Below are 16,401 nucleotides of genomic sequence, written 5' to 3' on the forward strand. Positions count from 1 at the left end.
GACCAGGTTGTTCAGCGTTGTATACTGTTGAAGCATATGATTTTATTTAATATTAATCTGTTTGATTTAAATTTATTTGGAGAATGTATATTTGACATTGATTTGAAGGTTTGATTATAGTGTGTTGCACTTATTTTATTTTGGGAACATTTATTCATGCTGTGTATTGTCATATGTGTACATGTTGTGTGTTGACACTTGACCCGGATGCTCTACGGCAAACACTATATATGGGAGTGTGAACACCTGCATGATTTCTGTAATCAAACCTGTGTGACCTCGTGCTGCCTGTGTTCTGCAATAAAGCCACGTTTACAATTAAACTACCGCTCGTCATTTTACATATATTGTTTCAGTACAACCCTTTTTGTTGACTCACAGGAATGAATTGAATTGAGTTGAGACATGGCGTAAAGAGGTCAAAGTGCAGTTGTGGTGGCTGGATCAATGCTCGTTTGGGGCGTCGGGTGTAGACAAAGGATTCACGTTGACAAAGCTCTGCAAACTTTTCAAGGTAGTTTATTTACAGAGAAAGCAGTGTCAAATACAGGACAGCAGAAAACAGCGCCCTGGGTCCGCTGGTAATCAGGAAGACGAACCTCGTCTCTGGGCGTATCTCGCCTTTATATACTGAAGACGCACAAAGACCGATAAACAATATCTGACAGGTATGACCCTATCCATGTACCAACGGATTAGCCAATGAGAGAACAAGATGTAAAGGTATCCTTATTTGGGTAGCACCAGGGGAAAGTTACAGGATGAGAACATACGTTTACACAGATGTATATGGAGCGTCTCAAGGCCTCGCAGCCAATGGAGACATCTCCCATTCGGTAATTAATCAGATGTGGGCCCCTTACATTCCGTGGAATAGACATTTTGGTAGAAACACACATATTCCTAAAAGCCAGTCTCAGAATGAGGCCTAACTTTGCATGGACCTTGTTTTAATACACTTCATATTCCTCCCTTCTGAGTGATTAAGCTCAGATCAATTAATTAATTAGACACGATCAGCGACAAGCTAGAGCAAAAACCTGCTTGTCGATGCTTACTTTTGTTTAGCAGGAAAAATTCTCTCGCGGCACCAACCGTCAGTTGTTCTGACCGATCTTGGCTACCACCCCTTCTGGCTGTCCTTGATCGTGTTATCTAACGACCTAAACAGCCTCACTTCTTTGATTATCATTAAATTTAAGAGTAAATTTGTCTTCGATCTTAAGTTATTATCCAATTGAAGCAATCCTTAATCGCTACTGTGTGAGGATATTCGTGTCGCCACACAACCTAAACATCAGCACTGGATTATCAACAACACCTCAACACATCAACACATGAGTATAATTTATTTCATCAACCCTTTACTTATTTAACCAAATCTTTTAATTAACCCTTTTATCATTCTATTATAACTCTTTTCACCACTCCTCTCAGCGATGATTATGTTGTCTTCAAAGGTGTTGGTATGTTGTGACGTTTGGCTCCAGCGTTCTCCTCTGATATTCTCAATGTCCACTCCAGTTATTGTTATTGTCCATGTCCATTGTCCTTTTAACAGCATTTCAGCATCGTCCTGGAACAGTATCTTGTAGCTTGCAATCTTTTCATGTAAAAACATCCTCTAAAAAGTATTTTTTTTTTTTATGTGAACAGAATATAGATATATATATAAGTGTGATAATATAATGGTTAACCAAATTTAATAAGTAAACAATCCATGGAATGTATACAACAAAAACAATAGAAAATAAATGTAAAAATGTATGTAATGTAATGTAATGTACTGTAATGTACTCCTCCCTTAAACCAGAACACTCCTTCTATGTGAGTGATAGGCTAACCATCATTCATGATCATGTGCATGCATCTCCTTTAAGGAACCATCACCATGAATGATAACTCCCGTTGAGTTAATCTAATTTACTATTAACTAATTCTAAACCCCATTTCCATTTTAGCTGTTGATGTAATAGTCAATGTTCTTGCTGTTTTAACAGACAACTTCATCTTTGCTGTTGTCCTAGTTAATGTTGATGTCAACGTTGACTCAGTCATCTTGTACTTAATCATTAATGTAATCATTAATGCAAATATTTCTAAACAGCACCAATCTATAATTTTGTCTTCCCCTATAATTTTCTTATGCAAAACGCCATTCCTAATTTCTTCTAATCTAGATATTTCTCCCATTATTATAAAGAATATATCTTCTCTGATTATTTCCTCTTCAGTATTTTCCCTTAATTCAAGATTTCCCCTTTTTAGTCACTACTAAATTTAGCTTCCTATTTGGTTTTGAACCCAGTTATCAAATCAACTTCGTCAGTGGAAGTTGCTTAAACCCTTAGTTTAGAGATTAATTTCTGTTCCAATTGTCACCACTGTTTTCCCCATTTCAGACCGATTTGTCTGCAATGTCTGTAGATAATTCCTCATCAAATGTTCCCTCATATCTTAACATCTGTTTGCATCTTGTTCTCTAATAGCTTTAAACTATGGTTCTTACCACTAGTGCAAACGCTGCGTTGACATATGTGCACCCGTCACCACTCATGTGCTTTCATTTGAAATTGTAAACTCACTTGAATGTTGTCAGTGTCAGTGGAAGCTCTTCTCCCAGTTTAAACCTCTATTTTGCTAGATTATTTTCCAAAAGTCCATTTCTAATTTGTTTCCTACATTAATCTAGTCTTTAATCTAGGTTAATCCCCTTAAATCCTATTGAACCCCAATTTGATCTAATTTTATTAAATTTCATTTATTCAGTTTTTTATTATTCACAAATTCTGTCTTTCACCAGAAAGATTCTGTTTGACAGGCTCCACCTCCTTATGATTGTCTACACAAAACTTCACTACACACAAACTTGGCAACAGATTATGCATCTCTTCTGTTCAAGTTTTGAAAGTAGTTCAAAGTAAATATTGTCTCTGGTTGGTGTCTAATTGTCTCTTAACCTCCTCCTTGCACCATGCGCTAAGCCATGTGTTTCAAGAATAATTAGAACCAACAGTCTAAAATCAAATCTTTAAAATCTTTAAAAATCAAAATCATCTTTAAAAATGTAATATTTTCTTTCAAATTCACAGCATGTGTGACTTAAAGAACTTCTCCTCACTGCATTTTCACCGGTCACAAGGTTTGCAGCTTCTTCGGCTGTTCTGTTTACTTTGTGAGACTTTTAACTCTTAATTTATGTAGTACATTTAGCTATTGCTATTTATTTATTTATTATTATTATATTTTCCAATTCTTCTTGCAGTATGGTAACTTCTTTTGAGACTTTGTCTCCCTTTTTCCCAATATTTTCTGTAACATTTGATAGTCTTTATGGCACATTTCTTGATTCAGTGAATAATTATCATGTCATCCATGTCTTTGAATGATCGTCCTTTTCAGATTCTTGTTCAATTTCAGCCAAATTTTCTTCAAAAATTTCAGACTCTGTTTTAGTCCCATGGGAAGTTTTTCCTCAATCATAATCTTCATGAACCATTGTTCTTCCACCAACTTTTACTTGATTCAGTTTTCGAAGCACTTCTTGATCTTGCTCTCTTTGATCTTCTTTCTTTTTCCGATATAGCTCCACTTGGTGAGCTATGTGGTCTGTGTAAATCTTATTTGTCATGCTTCCAAGGCCAACAACTTCTGCCAGTTTATTTTTTACTGGTATCGGCAAGCCTTTTTGAATTTTAGCTCGCAGAATTGATTTCTCCATTTGATTCAACTCTGGATTGTTGCCAGTGACATTTCTCCACACTTGATGAGCTTTTGAAACGTATGCTCTTGGATTCTCCTCCTGTCCGAGCGGTTGTAGAATGATGTTGTCGGGATGAACGTTTGTTGGAAACATCTCACACATCGCTCTCCATATTGTCCCTTTTCGAGCGACGCACAGCTCTGCGTCGTACACTGCTGTCTTCGCATATTGGTTCAGTCCTGCTTTTGTCAAGACTTCTTGCATCCCTGCCATGCCAAGAATAGTTGCTAGTAGTCTCTTCATATCTCCCATTGCTGCTTGTGTCCCCACTAACATCTCCTCCAGTTTAGCTATCCAGGGGTGTGCACCATCTTGGAGTATGGGCAACTTTTCCATCAAATCCGACATATCGACATTTTGCCATGGTTTGTATTCCAAACGTTGTCCTTTTATTATTATTGGGCACATCTTCTGGTTTATTCCCTTTGTCACTGTTCTGTTGTGCAGTTCATAATGCAAAAGCTCTGAGAATGAAAATCGATGTTTACTAGATGCTTTCGGTCTGTTCTCTGCATCTCTCCAGGATGTTGAATCAGAATCATCACTCTGATCTTGAATCTCCTTATTTGAATCCGATCCGTCTTCTGACTCTTCATCGCTGTCCTCTGTTTCAGTGTCATTGTTCTCCTTTTGTGTTTTGCATGTCACCTTTAATGACTTCTTTCCTTTCTTCTCTGTGGCAGCCAAAACTCTCTTCACAGCTGGATTGTATCCATTCACTGCTCCTTCTTCTTCATCACTTTTGTCATTTTTGGTGGACAATTTTCTGAGTCTTTGTCCCACGGTTTTTGGGCTTGACTTCTTCTTCTTCTTGTTTTTGAGTTTTTGATACATTGTTACAGTTGTTGTAGCTTTACCAGTCTCTATTACTTGTTCATTTTCATCTTCAATTTTGCATCTTCCATCTCGAGTCATCACTGGGAGCTGTGGATATTCTTTTGCAATATCCTGTAATTTCTCGTAAAGTGGAGGCATCTTCACTGTTGCCTGCGTATATGAGGATGATCTATTGATCTCTTCCCTCACTTTGTCCACTATTGGCATGTTCTTTTCACTCTCCATCTTCATTTTATCTCTTCGTTCTTTGTTTTTGAACCATTTTACAACTTCGTTTTCGAACAGTTGCATCACTTCCAATTTAATTCTTCTCTTCTCTTTGCGTTTCCGTCCAATTCTTCCTCTCTTTTGGTTGGCTTTGTATGTTTCGATCAACACCTGTAGTATTTTAATTACGTCCTTCACAAGATGATTGTTTATCTGCACCAAATCCACTGTAGTATTTAGTCTTGATGTCGCCATCATGCTATATTTTCTTTCTTTAGATTTATTTTATTTTATTTTGTTAAATTCATTTACCTCACTTCCCAAGTTATTTAGCTGCTTGGTAAAAACTTCAAAGACCGTTTGCCAATCTCAGCAGATGTGAAAGAAATTGGTGTTCAATGTCAATCAAAAATCTGAATTATAACTAAAGAGTAAAAATAAATCCAATGTCTATCAAAAACCAAAGTTATTTTTATCTAACTAAAGAGTAACAATAAACAAATTCAAAATTATACCTTATCCAATTAACCTTAAGATATGAGAAAATCAAAGCTATATTTTTATTCAATTGAAGTTAAATTTCAGCAAAATCTCACGATACGCAGTGGACCAACTAAAAATGTAAAATTCTTAATTGTAGTACTATGTCACTGGTTATTCAAACTAGGATATAATAGAACCAACTAAATTTTTATCCGATTAAGTAGCATAAAAACAATTCTCTTAACTCACAATGGACCACACCAATGCAACAGTTCTCAATTATAAAGATACGCCTTATCTTATGTAATTATGTGTACCCCCAAAAATCAGTCATTGCCAAGTTTTTGCATAACAGAAGTATGTGATTATAAATGTGTAATTACACAGTCTTTTTTAATGCAAGAGTTTGTGAATAGAAACAAACTGGCCTTTTCCAAGGTCTTCTCCTCCAGTTGACGGCTTGGTTTCGTCAAACTGTTCTGCTCCGTTTCCTGTTTCCTTCTGTCACTCCGATCTCGTATGTTGTCGCAATAACAGAAAAGAGAAAACAGTGATTAGTTCACGTTAATCCTTTGCCAATTCAGGTTATTTCAAACAATTATCATAACATAATTTTCATCATGAATAATTTTCTTAATCATCCAATAAAGGATCTTATTTTTGTAATACCATCATTCGTCCTTCACTTATCTATTTATTTATTAATTCATTCATTTCTTTCTATTTTCTCGTTAATGAACCTCTTTTTATCTCCAACTTCCTCCCTTTTCTTATTAATCCTATAATAATAAATCGAGTACAGCCTGTGATAAACACAAACGGTCGAGATTGCCTCTTAGTCCGATGTATCTAACAATCTGCTTTTTTCTCTCTCTCTTTTCCTGCTACTTCTTCGCACCCTGCTCTGCCTCACACACACGTAGGAGGAGCCAATAGCTCCGCCCCCAATAGCGTTAACCTGCTCAGTCTTTCTTCCTGTCCTCTATCTAAGCACTTCCGCCGTGCCTTCACTCTTTCTCTGTCTTTCTTCACACCCTGTAGGAGGAGCTAAACTCCGCCCCCGACTTCTAAAAACTATCTCAAACGCGGTCCAGTTGTCCCCCTTGAAACATCTCTTAACAGACTCCACAGAGCGAAGAAATTGATATAAAAATGACCGACAAAAACGACTCCACACTCCGGATCAGCACTCACACAAAGACAACATCCGCTGCTCAACTTAAAGTAAATTTCTTTTTACTTTAAGTTAAACTTCACGTTTCTTCAAACTTAGAAAGACTATCTGTGTTCTCTCTCAGGCCGCACCCTAAAAACACAATTTTACTCTGCAAACAAAGAAACACACAAAGACAAAATAACCTTCGAGTTCCAGCCTCAAGGATAACTAACCAAAAAAACAAAATCCCACATAAAAACCAACAAACAACAAACTCGAGTAACGTAAAACTTATTGCATGCTTTTTAATCTCAACTTCAAACTGTAACAGCGCTAAAAACTAAATCTTCTCTCTTCAGTTTAGCAATTTGCTCTCTTTAACCTTTAAACTTCAACAGTAACGTTACTTCTCAAAACACAAAGACCCACTCTGAGGGTCAAACTGTCCCCGGGGCACTACTTTATTATCTTCTTTTTCTTTCAACTTAAAACTTCGGCGTTTCTTCGAACTTGAAGAAACTGTTCCCAGGTACTTTTTATTCTCTTTTCAACACAACCACCTTAGGAACCATAATGCATTTATTTTTTTTCTCTCTCCTGGCCAGGGTTAACATCTACTACCGTAACGACTTTACGTCACGTCTTCCTCTCTCTCTTCTCCCCTTCTCCCCTTCTCTCTCTGCTCGGCACACACAGACACACAGAACTGCAGGCCGCACACACGGAGCAGAAACGAGAAATGAGCAAAGGTGGGGGCTAGATCTCACCTCTCTGCCGTTTTATTTCTGACAGGTTCTTTCCGTTAACCGTCTATATTTTCAGTTTTAGTTCAAAATACATTTTTGGACACGTATATCATCCCTTAGATACTAGTCTGACTCTTCACCGAGGCCTACGGTAAATGATGCTAAATCTAGGGTCTTTGATCACTACGTCTCCTCAGTATTTAGACAAAAACAATTTATCTTTCCAAATTCAACTAACACATTTTTAGACGTGTCCCCCTTTCCCACACACGCGCCTCACCGAGCATCACCTCCACACAGCTCTTTAACGGAAACAGGCATAGGACAACAGCACTCACACAGCATCAAACCAAAGGTCGAAAGGTAAAACTCACCTAGGCCAATGATTTTCTGCTGTTTAGAGGCTTCGATCCAGTCTGCAATCCGTCCCGATTTCGTGGCGCCATTTTGTGTCGTGACGCCATTTTATAGTGGCTGGATCAATGCTCGTTTGGGGCGTCGGGTGTAGACAAAGGATTCACGTTGACAAAGCTCTGCAAACTTTTCAAGGTAGTTTATTTACAGAGAAAGCAGTGTCAAATACAGGACAGCAGAAAACAGCGCCCTGGGTCCGCTGGTGATCAGGAAGACGAACCTCGTCTCTGGGCGTATCTCGCCTTTATATACTGAAGACGCACAAAGACCGATAAACAATATCTGACAGGTATGACCCTATCCATGTACCAACGGATTAGCCAATGAGAGAACAAGATGTAAAGGTATCCTTATTTAGGTAGCACCAGGGGAGAAGTTACAGAAATGAGATCATGCGCTTACACAGATGTACACAAGGCATCTCAAGGCCTCGCAGCCAATGGAGACATCTCCCATTCGGTAGTTAATCAGATGTGGGCCCCTTACATTCCGTGGAATAGACATTTTGGTAGAAACACACATATTCCTAAAAGCCAGTCTCAGAATGAGGCCTAACTTTGCATGGACCTAGTTTTAATACACTTCACAGTCTAAGGGAGGTTTGTGCCTTCGTGAAGGAGAAGTATAAACTCTACTGTGGAGCTGGAATCAGGAACTCTGATTCTAACCAAAACCTTTCATCCTCAGTCTCTATAAATCAGGATTTTACAAACTTTTCAGGCTGAGATCCTAAAATGAAAGAGTTTCATTTGAGTAAAACACTTAAACTCAGCTTTAATTCTGTTTCACCAAAATAAAGTGTTTTCAAATCAAAACAGATCAAATACAGTTCTTATTTGATCAAACTCCATGTGACGTCGCTTTAAATCACGTTCTACAAAATGCTCTGTTTTTCTTTTCTACATTTTCCAGACTCTTGTGTCAGAGACTTTATAAAGGTGGAAAACAACACTTTAAACTCTGTCAAAGCTTTAACGTTCAGCTTTATTTATGTTCTTACTTTGGTCCAAAGTCTGAAAGTGAATTAGAATGTTAAACTAGAGGTATCCACTTATTGTGTCCACAGTATTTGACAGGACTACGATAAAACACCAAAGAAGAAGAAGAAGAAGAAGAGCTAGTCTCCGGTCTGGAGAGACAGGAGATGGCGGAGGAGAGTGGATCGGTGGTCGAAGACGTTCTGGACGGCGTGGAGGAGCAGCCTTTTCTGGCTGCACGTGCCCGGAAACGTAAAAAGTCCCTTAGCTCGTCCGAGGGTTCTGGGAATGAGCAGCAGGATGAGGCTGAAGCTATTGATATCCGGAGTGAGAGCAGAGACTGTAAGGTGATCATAAAGCTTGCACAGGATAGTGCATCCTTTAAGGAGTGGAATTCAGTGGCATTGTCAAAGAGCCTAACTGTAGCTGTGGGAGTGATCAAGAGTGCGAGTGTCCTTAGAGATGGCTCGCTGCTGGTCGTGTGCAAGGACGTGGCTCAGCAACGGAAGGCGATTGGAACTAAACGTCTGGGTGGAAAGGACATTCTTGTGTCTGATGCTGAAAGAAACACGGTCAGAGGAGTTATCGTAGGTGTCCCTACGGCGACGTCTGTGGATGAAGTTAAGGAGAATTTGACTGGAGCTAAGGTGGTGGACGCTAGGCGGTTGAAGGTGACCCGGTCTGGGGTAAGATGTGACAGCTTGTCGGTAATGGTAACACTTGAAGGGAGGTGCCTGCCTAGTAAGGTGTTCATTGGGTTCATGTGCCATGACGTTAGGCCATATGTTCCACCGCCCCTGCGTTGCTTTAAGTGCCAGCGCTTTGGGCATATTGCAGCGGTCTGTAGAGGGAGGCAAAGATGTGGTAAATGTGCAGGAGATCACAAGTATGGGAAGTGTGACGTGGGAGCAAAACTGAAGTGCTGTAACTGTGGGGAAGAACATAGCTCTGCCTACGGGGGATGCAGGTTTAGCAAAAGAGCTGCTGAGGTGCATAAAATAAAGGTCTCTCAAGGTATATCCTATGCAGATGCAGTCAAGAAAGTTTCAAGTAACGAGTTTAGAGTAAATCCAGAGAGAGGAGCCAGCGCTGCTCCCAGCCAGGGCGAAATGAGAAAGGCCAGCGTGGCTCCCAAGAAGTGTGAAGGTTTCAAGAGTGGAGGTCCCAAGTGTGCAGGTTCCAGAATTAATGAGAATACCCTGGTTGTGGATAGAGAGGATTTTGTACTCTTCATGGTGGATGTTGTAAACTGTGCTGCTCAGACTCAAAGCAGAACTGAAAGGATCAGGATCATTGCTAAAGCTGCAGGGAGATTCCTTGGAACAAAGGAGCTTGATTGGGCAGATATAGAAAACAGGCTAAAGGCGCTAAATGGGAGTCGGAGTGATGGGGGTCTGCTTTTGGGGAGTCAGGGTGATCAGAGTGATGAGATGGGGGTGGGGGTGGTCTCCTGTCCTCGCCCAGTCTCGTAGACGCACGGCTACCAAGCAGCGACATCAGCACGGCTACCAAGCAGCGACAGTCTCTGCTCTCACCCCGGATATCAATAGCTTCAGCCTCATCCTGCTGCTCATTCCCAGAACCCTCGGACGAGCTAAGGGACTTTTTACGTTTCCGGGCACGTGCAGCCAGAAAAGGCTGCTCCTCCACGCCTTCCAGAACGTCTTCGACCACCCATCCACTCTCCTCCGCCATATACATCTACCACCGGTTGGTCTCTGAAACAACAACAACTATTCTAGTCACAAAGACATATCATGACCTCATGGGCTTTGTAACACCAAAGCAATGGAAGGAGTACTTTTACGGACTACGACAGAGTCTGAGGACTACGAAAAGTCTGAGGAATAAAGTCTGGCGGTAATGCAACAATTGGATGCCAACCGCCATAAAACAACAACAACAACAACACAACAACTATTCTAGTCACAAAGTCATATCATGACCTCATGGGCTTTGTAACACCAAAGCAATGGAAGGAGTACTTTTACGGACTACGACAGAGTCTGAGGAATAAAGTCTGGCGGTAATGCAACACTCGGATGTCAACCGCCATAAAACAACAACAACAACAACAACTACGAAACGTCTGAGGAATAAAGTCTGGCGGTAATGCAACACTCGGATGCCAACCGCCATAAAACAACAACAACAACAACAACGGTGGGAGTTTTGTACAAATATAAAGAGTCACATCTGTGTTGGTTCATCTCAGAACAAAAGAAACACACTTTCTCCAACTGTTTCATGAATAAAGAGTTCAATGATGTTTAAAGCCACATTCTGGAGCTTTTTCTGTCGTTTCACACAAACAAATGTAAAAATAAAAACATTTTAATGTTTGTGTCTCTTTTGTTCGTTTCATGAATGAACTTTTGATCCAATGACATTTAAAGATCAGATTTGAAATATTCACACAACTTCTGCTTTTATTATTGATTCATATTCATAAAACGTCTGTGTCTGAAAATTCAAATAGTTAAAAAAAATGTACAAAGAATTTTGATCAGAAAAACATTCTGAGTTTCACCAGTTAAAATGTAAAAACATGTTCTGGTTTTGAGGTGGAGATAGTTTGTGTTTGAGTGATTATTATGAATGTGCTGAGGAAACATCTCACGTGAAAGCTCCTGCTCAGTCCTGGTTCTTTTCCTGGTTCTTTTCCTGGTTCTTCATTTAAACGTCGGATTCTGTGTCTTCAGTAAAACATGAAGTGAACCTCCGATGACTCCTTCTGATAAAAAGAATAGAAGTTTTACCCCAGAGCGAATACTTGTCTGGGCTGGAGCTCGCTTCCTCTGGATTCTCTGGTTTGTGTTCAGATTCTTCTGCAGACGCCGCTGAGCTGACCATGGTTCCTCTGCTGCATCACTCATGGTTCCTCAGGGGTTCCTCTGCTGCATCACTCATGGTTCCTCTGTGGTTCCTCTGTGGTCCATCTGTGGTTCCTCTGTGGTTCCTCTGCTGCATGACTCATGGTTCCTCTGTGGTTCCTCTGTGTGTTCCTCTGTGGTTCCTCTGTGGTCCATGTGTGGTTCCTTTGTGGTTCCTCTGCTGCATGACTCATGGTTCCTCTGTGGTTCCTCTGTGTATTCCTCTGTGGTTCCTTTGTGGTTCCTCTGCTGCATCACTCATGGTTCCTCTGTGGTTCCTCTGTGGTTCCTGTGTGTTCCTCTGTGGTTCCTCTGTGTGTTCCTCTGTGGTTCCTCTGTGGTTCCTCTGCTGCGTCACTCATGGTTCCGCTGTGGTTCCTCTGTGGTCCATCTGTGGTTCCCCTGTGGTTCCTCTGCTGAATGACTCATGGTTCCTCTGTGGTTCCTCTGTGGTTCCTCTGTGTATTCCTCTGTGGTTCCTCTGTGGTTCCTCTGCAGCATCACTGATGGTTCCTCTGTGGTTCCTCTGTGGTTCCTCTGCTGCATCACTGATAGTTCCTGTGTGGTTCCTCTGTGCGTTCCTCTGTGGTTCCTGTGTGTTCCTCTGTGGTTCCTCTGCTGCGTCACTCATGGTTCCTCTGTGGTTCCTCTGTGGTTCCTGTGTGTTCCTCTGTGGTCCATATGTGGTTCCTCTGTGGTTCCTCTGCTGCATCACTCATGGTTCCTCAGGGGTTCCTCTGCTGCATCACTCATGGTTCCTCTGTGGTTCCTCTGTGGTCCATCTGTGGTTCCTCTGTGGTTCCTCTGCTGCATGACTCATGGTTCCTCTGTGGTTCCTCTGTGTGTTCCTCTGTGGTTCCTCTGTGGTCCATGTGTGGTTCCTTTGTGGTTCCTCTGCTGCATGACTCATGGTTCCTCTGTGGTTCCTCTGTGTATTCCTCTGTGGTTCCTTTGTGGTTCCTCTGCTGCATCACTCATGGTTCCTCTGTGGTTCCTCTGTGGTTCCTGTGTGTTCCTCTGTGGTTCCTCTGTGTGTTCCTCTGTGGTTCCTCTGTGGTTCCTCTGCTGCGTCACTCATGGTTCCGCTGTGGTTCCTCTGTGGTCCATCTGTGGTTCCCCTGTGGTTCCTCTGCTGAATGACTCATGGTTCCTCTGTGGTTCCTCTGTGGTTCCTCTGTGTATTCCTCTGTGGTTCCTCTGTGGTTCCTCTGCAGCATCACTGATGGTTCCTCTGTGGTTCCTCTGTGGTTCCTCTGCTGCATCACTGATAGTTCCTGTGTGGTTCCTCTGTGCGTTCCTCTGTGGTTCCTGTGTGTTCCTCTGTGGTTCCTCTGCTGCGTCACTCATGGTTCCTCTGTGGTTCCTCTGTGGTTCCTGTGTGTTCCTCTGTGGTCCATATGTGGTTCCTCTGTGGTTCCTCTGCTGCATGACTCATGGTTTCTCTGTGGTTCCTCTGTGGTTCATCTGTGTATTCCTCTGTGGTTCCTCTGTGGTTCCTCTGCTGCATCACTCATGGTTCCTCTGTGGTTCCTCTGCTGCGTCACTCATGGTTCCTCTGTGGTTCCTCTGTGTGTTCCTCTGTTGTTCCTCTGTGGTTCCTGTGTGTTCCTCTGTGGTCCCTCTGTGGTTCCTCTGTGGTTCCTCTGCTGCATGACTCATGGTTCCTCTGTGGTTCCTCTGTGGTTCCTCTGCTGCATCACTCATGGTTCCTCTGTGGTTCCTCTGCTGCGTCACTCATGGTTCCTCTGTGGTTCCTCTGTGTGTTCCTCTGTGGTTCTTCTGTGTATTCCTCTGTGGTTCCTCTGTGGTTCCTCTGCTGTGTCACTCATGGTTCCTCTGTGGTTCCTCTGTGGTTCTTCCGTGGTTCCTCTGTGGTTCTTCTGCTGCGTGACTCATGGTTCCTCTGTGGTTCCTCTATGTATTCCTCTGTGGTTCCTCTGTGGTTCCTCTGCTGCATCACTGATGGTTCCTCCGTGGTTCCTTTGTGGTTCCTCTGCTGCATCACTCATGGTTCCTCTGTGGTTCCTGTGTGTTCCTCTGTGGATCCTCTGTGTTTTCCTCTGTGGTTCCTCTGCTGCGTCTCTAATGGTTCCTCTGTGGTTCCTCTGTGTGTTCCTCTGTGGTTCCTCTGTTGTTCCTGTGTGTTCCTCTGTGGTCCATCTGTGGTTCCTCTGTGGTTCCTCTGCTGCATGACTCATGGTTTCTATGTGGTTCCTCTGTGGTTCCTCTGTGTATTGCTCTGTGGTTCCTCTGTGGTTCCTCTTTGGTTCCTCTGCTGCATCACTCATGGTTCCTCTGTGGTTCCTCTGCTGCGTCACTCATGGTTCCTCTGTGGTTCCTCTGTGTGTTCCTCTGTGGTTCCTCTGTGGTTCCTGTGTGTTCCTCTGTGGTTCCTCTGTGGTTCCTCTGCTGCGTCACTCATGGTTCCGCTGTGGTTCCTCTGTGGTCCATCTGTGGTTCCCCTGTGGTTCCTCTGCTGAATGACTCATGGTTCCTCTGTGGTTCCTCTGTGGTTCCTCTGTGTATTCCTCTGTGGTTCCTCTGTGGTTCCTCTGCAGCATCACTGATGGTTCCTCTGTGGTTCCTCTGTGGTTCCTCTGCTGCATCACTGATAGTTCCTGTGTGGTTCCTCTGTGCGTTCCTCTGTGGTTCCTGTGTGTTCCTCTGTGGTTCCTCTGCTGCGTCACTCATGGTTCCTCTGTGGTTCCTCTGTGGTTCCTGTGTGTTCCTCTGTGGTCCATATGTGGTTCCTCTGTGGTTCCTCTGCTGCATGACTCATGGTTTCTCTGTGGTTCCTCTGTGGTTCCTCTGTGGTTCATCTGTGTATTCCTCTGTGGTTCCTCTGTGGTTCCTCTGCTGCATCACTCATGGTTCCTCTGTGGTTCCTCTGCTGCGTCACTCATGGTTCCTCTGTGGTTCCTCTGTGTGTTCCTCTGTTGTTCCTCTGTGGTTCCTGTGTGTTCCTCTGTGGTCCCTCTTTGGTTCCTCTGTGGTTCCTCTGCTGCATGACTCATGGTTCCTCTGTGGTTCCTCTGTGGTTCCTCTGCTGCATCACTCATGGTTCCTCTGTGGTTCCTCTGCTGCGTCACTCATGGTTCCTCTGTGGTTCCTCTGTGTGTTCCTCTGTGGTTCTTCTGTGTATTCCTCTGTGGTTCCTCTGTGGTTCCTCTGCTGCGTCACTCATGGTTCCTCTGTGGTTCCTCTGTGGTTCTTCTGCTGCGTGACTCATGGTTCCTCTGTGGTTCCTCTATGTATTCCTCTGTGGTTCCTCTGTGGTTCCTCTGCTGCATCACTGATGGTTCCTCCGTGGTTCCTTTGTGGTTCCTCTGCTGCATCACTCATGGTTCCTCTGTGGTTCCTGTGTGTTCCTCTGTGGATCCTCTGTGTTTTCCTCTGTGGTTCCTCTGCTGCGTCTCTAATGGTTCCTCTGTGGTTCCTCTGTGTGTTCCTCTGTGGTTCCTCTGTTGTTCCTGTGTGTTCCTCTGTGGTCCATCTGTGGTTCCTCTGTGGTTCCTCTGCTGCATGACTCATGGTTTCTATGTGGTTCCTCTGTGGTTCCTCTGTGTATTGCTCTGTGGTTCCTCTGTGGTTCCTCTTTGGTTCCTCTGCTGCATCACTCATGGTTCCTCTGTGGTTCCTCTGCTGCGTCACTCATGGTTCCTCTGTGGTTCCTCTGTGTGTTCCTCTGTGGTTCCTCTGTGGTTCCTGTGTGTTCCTCTGTGGTTCCTCTGTGGTTCCTCTGCTGCGTCACTCATGGTTCCGCTGTGGTTCCTCTGTGGTCCATCTGTGGTTCCCCTGTGGTTCCTCTGCTGAATGACTCATGGTTCCTCTGTGGTTCCTCTGTGGTTCCTCTGTGTATTCCTCTGTGGTTCCTCTGTGGTTCCTCTGCAGCATCACTGATGGTTCCTCTGTGGTTCCTCTGTGGTTCCTCTGCTGCATCACTGATAGTTCCTGTGTGGTTCCTCTGTGCGTTCCTCTGTGGTTCCTGTGTGTTCCTCTGTGGTTCCTCTGCTGCGTCACTCATGGTTCCTCTGTGGTTCCTCTGTGGTTCCTGTGTGTTCCTCTGTGGTCCATATGTGGTTCCTCTGTGGTTCCTCTGCTGCATGACTCATGGTTTCTCTGTGGTTCCTCTGTGGTTCCTCTGTGGTTCATCTGTGTATTCCTCTGTGGTTCCTCTGTGGTTCCTCTGCTGCATCACTCATGGTTCCTCTGTGGTTCCTCTGCTGCGTCACTCATGGTTCCTCTGTGGTTCCTCTGTGTGTTCCTCTGTTGTTCCTCTGTGGTTCCTGTGTGTTCCTCTGTGGTCCCTCTTTGGTTCCTCTGTGGTTCCTCTGCTGCATGACTCATGGTTCCTCTGTGGTTCCTCTGTGGTTCCTCTGCTGCATCACTCATGGTTCCTCTGTGGTTCCTCTGCTGCGTCACTCATGGTTCCTCTGTGGTTCCTCTGTGTGTTCCTCTGTGGTTCTTCTGTGTATTCCTCTGTGGTTCCTCTGTGGTTCCTCTGCTGCGTCACTCATGGTTCCTCTGTGGTTCCTCTGTGGTTCTTCCGTGGTTCCTCTGTGGTTCTTCTGCTGCGTGACTCATGGTTCCTCTGTGGTTCCTCTATGTATTCCTCTGTGGTTCCTCTGTGGTTCCTCTGCTGCATCACTGATGGTTCCTCCGTGGTTCCTTTGTGGTTCCTCTGCTGCATCACTCATGGTTCCTCTGTGGTTCCTGTGTGTTCCTCTGTGGATCCTCTGTGTTTTCCTCTGTGGTTCCTCTGCTGCGTCTCTAATGGTTCCTCTGTGGTTCCTCTGTGTGTTCCTCTGTGGTTCCTCTGTTGTTCCTGTGTGTTCCTCTGTGGTCCATCTGTGGTTCCTCTGTGGTTCCTCTGCTGCATGACTCATGGTTTCTATGTGGTTCCTCTGTGGTTCCTCTGTGTATTGCTCTGTGGTTCCTCTGTGGT

The sequence above is a fragment of the Eucyclogobius newberryi genome, unplaced genomic scaffold (genome assembly GCF_026437365.1).
Source record: "Eucyclogobius newberryi isolate DKJ021-1_F unplaced genomic scaffold, fEucNew1.0.hap1 SCAF_4, whole genome shotgun sequence".
In the NCBI taxonomy this organism is placed as follows: domain Eukaryota; kingdom Metazoa; phylum Chordata; class Actinopteri; order Gobiiformes; family Gobiidae; genus Eucyclogobius; species Eucyclogobius newberryi.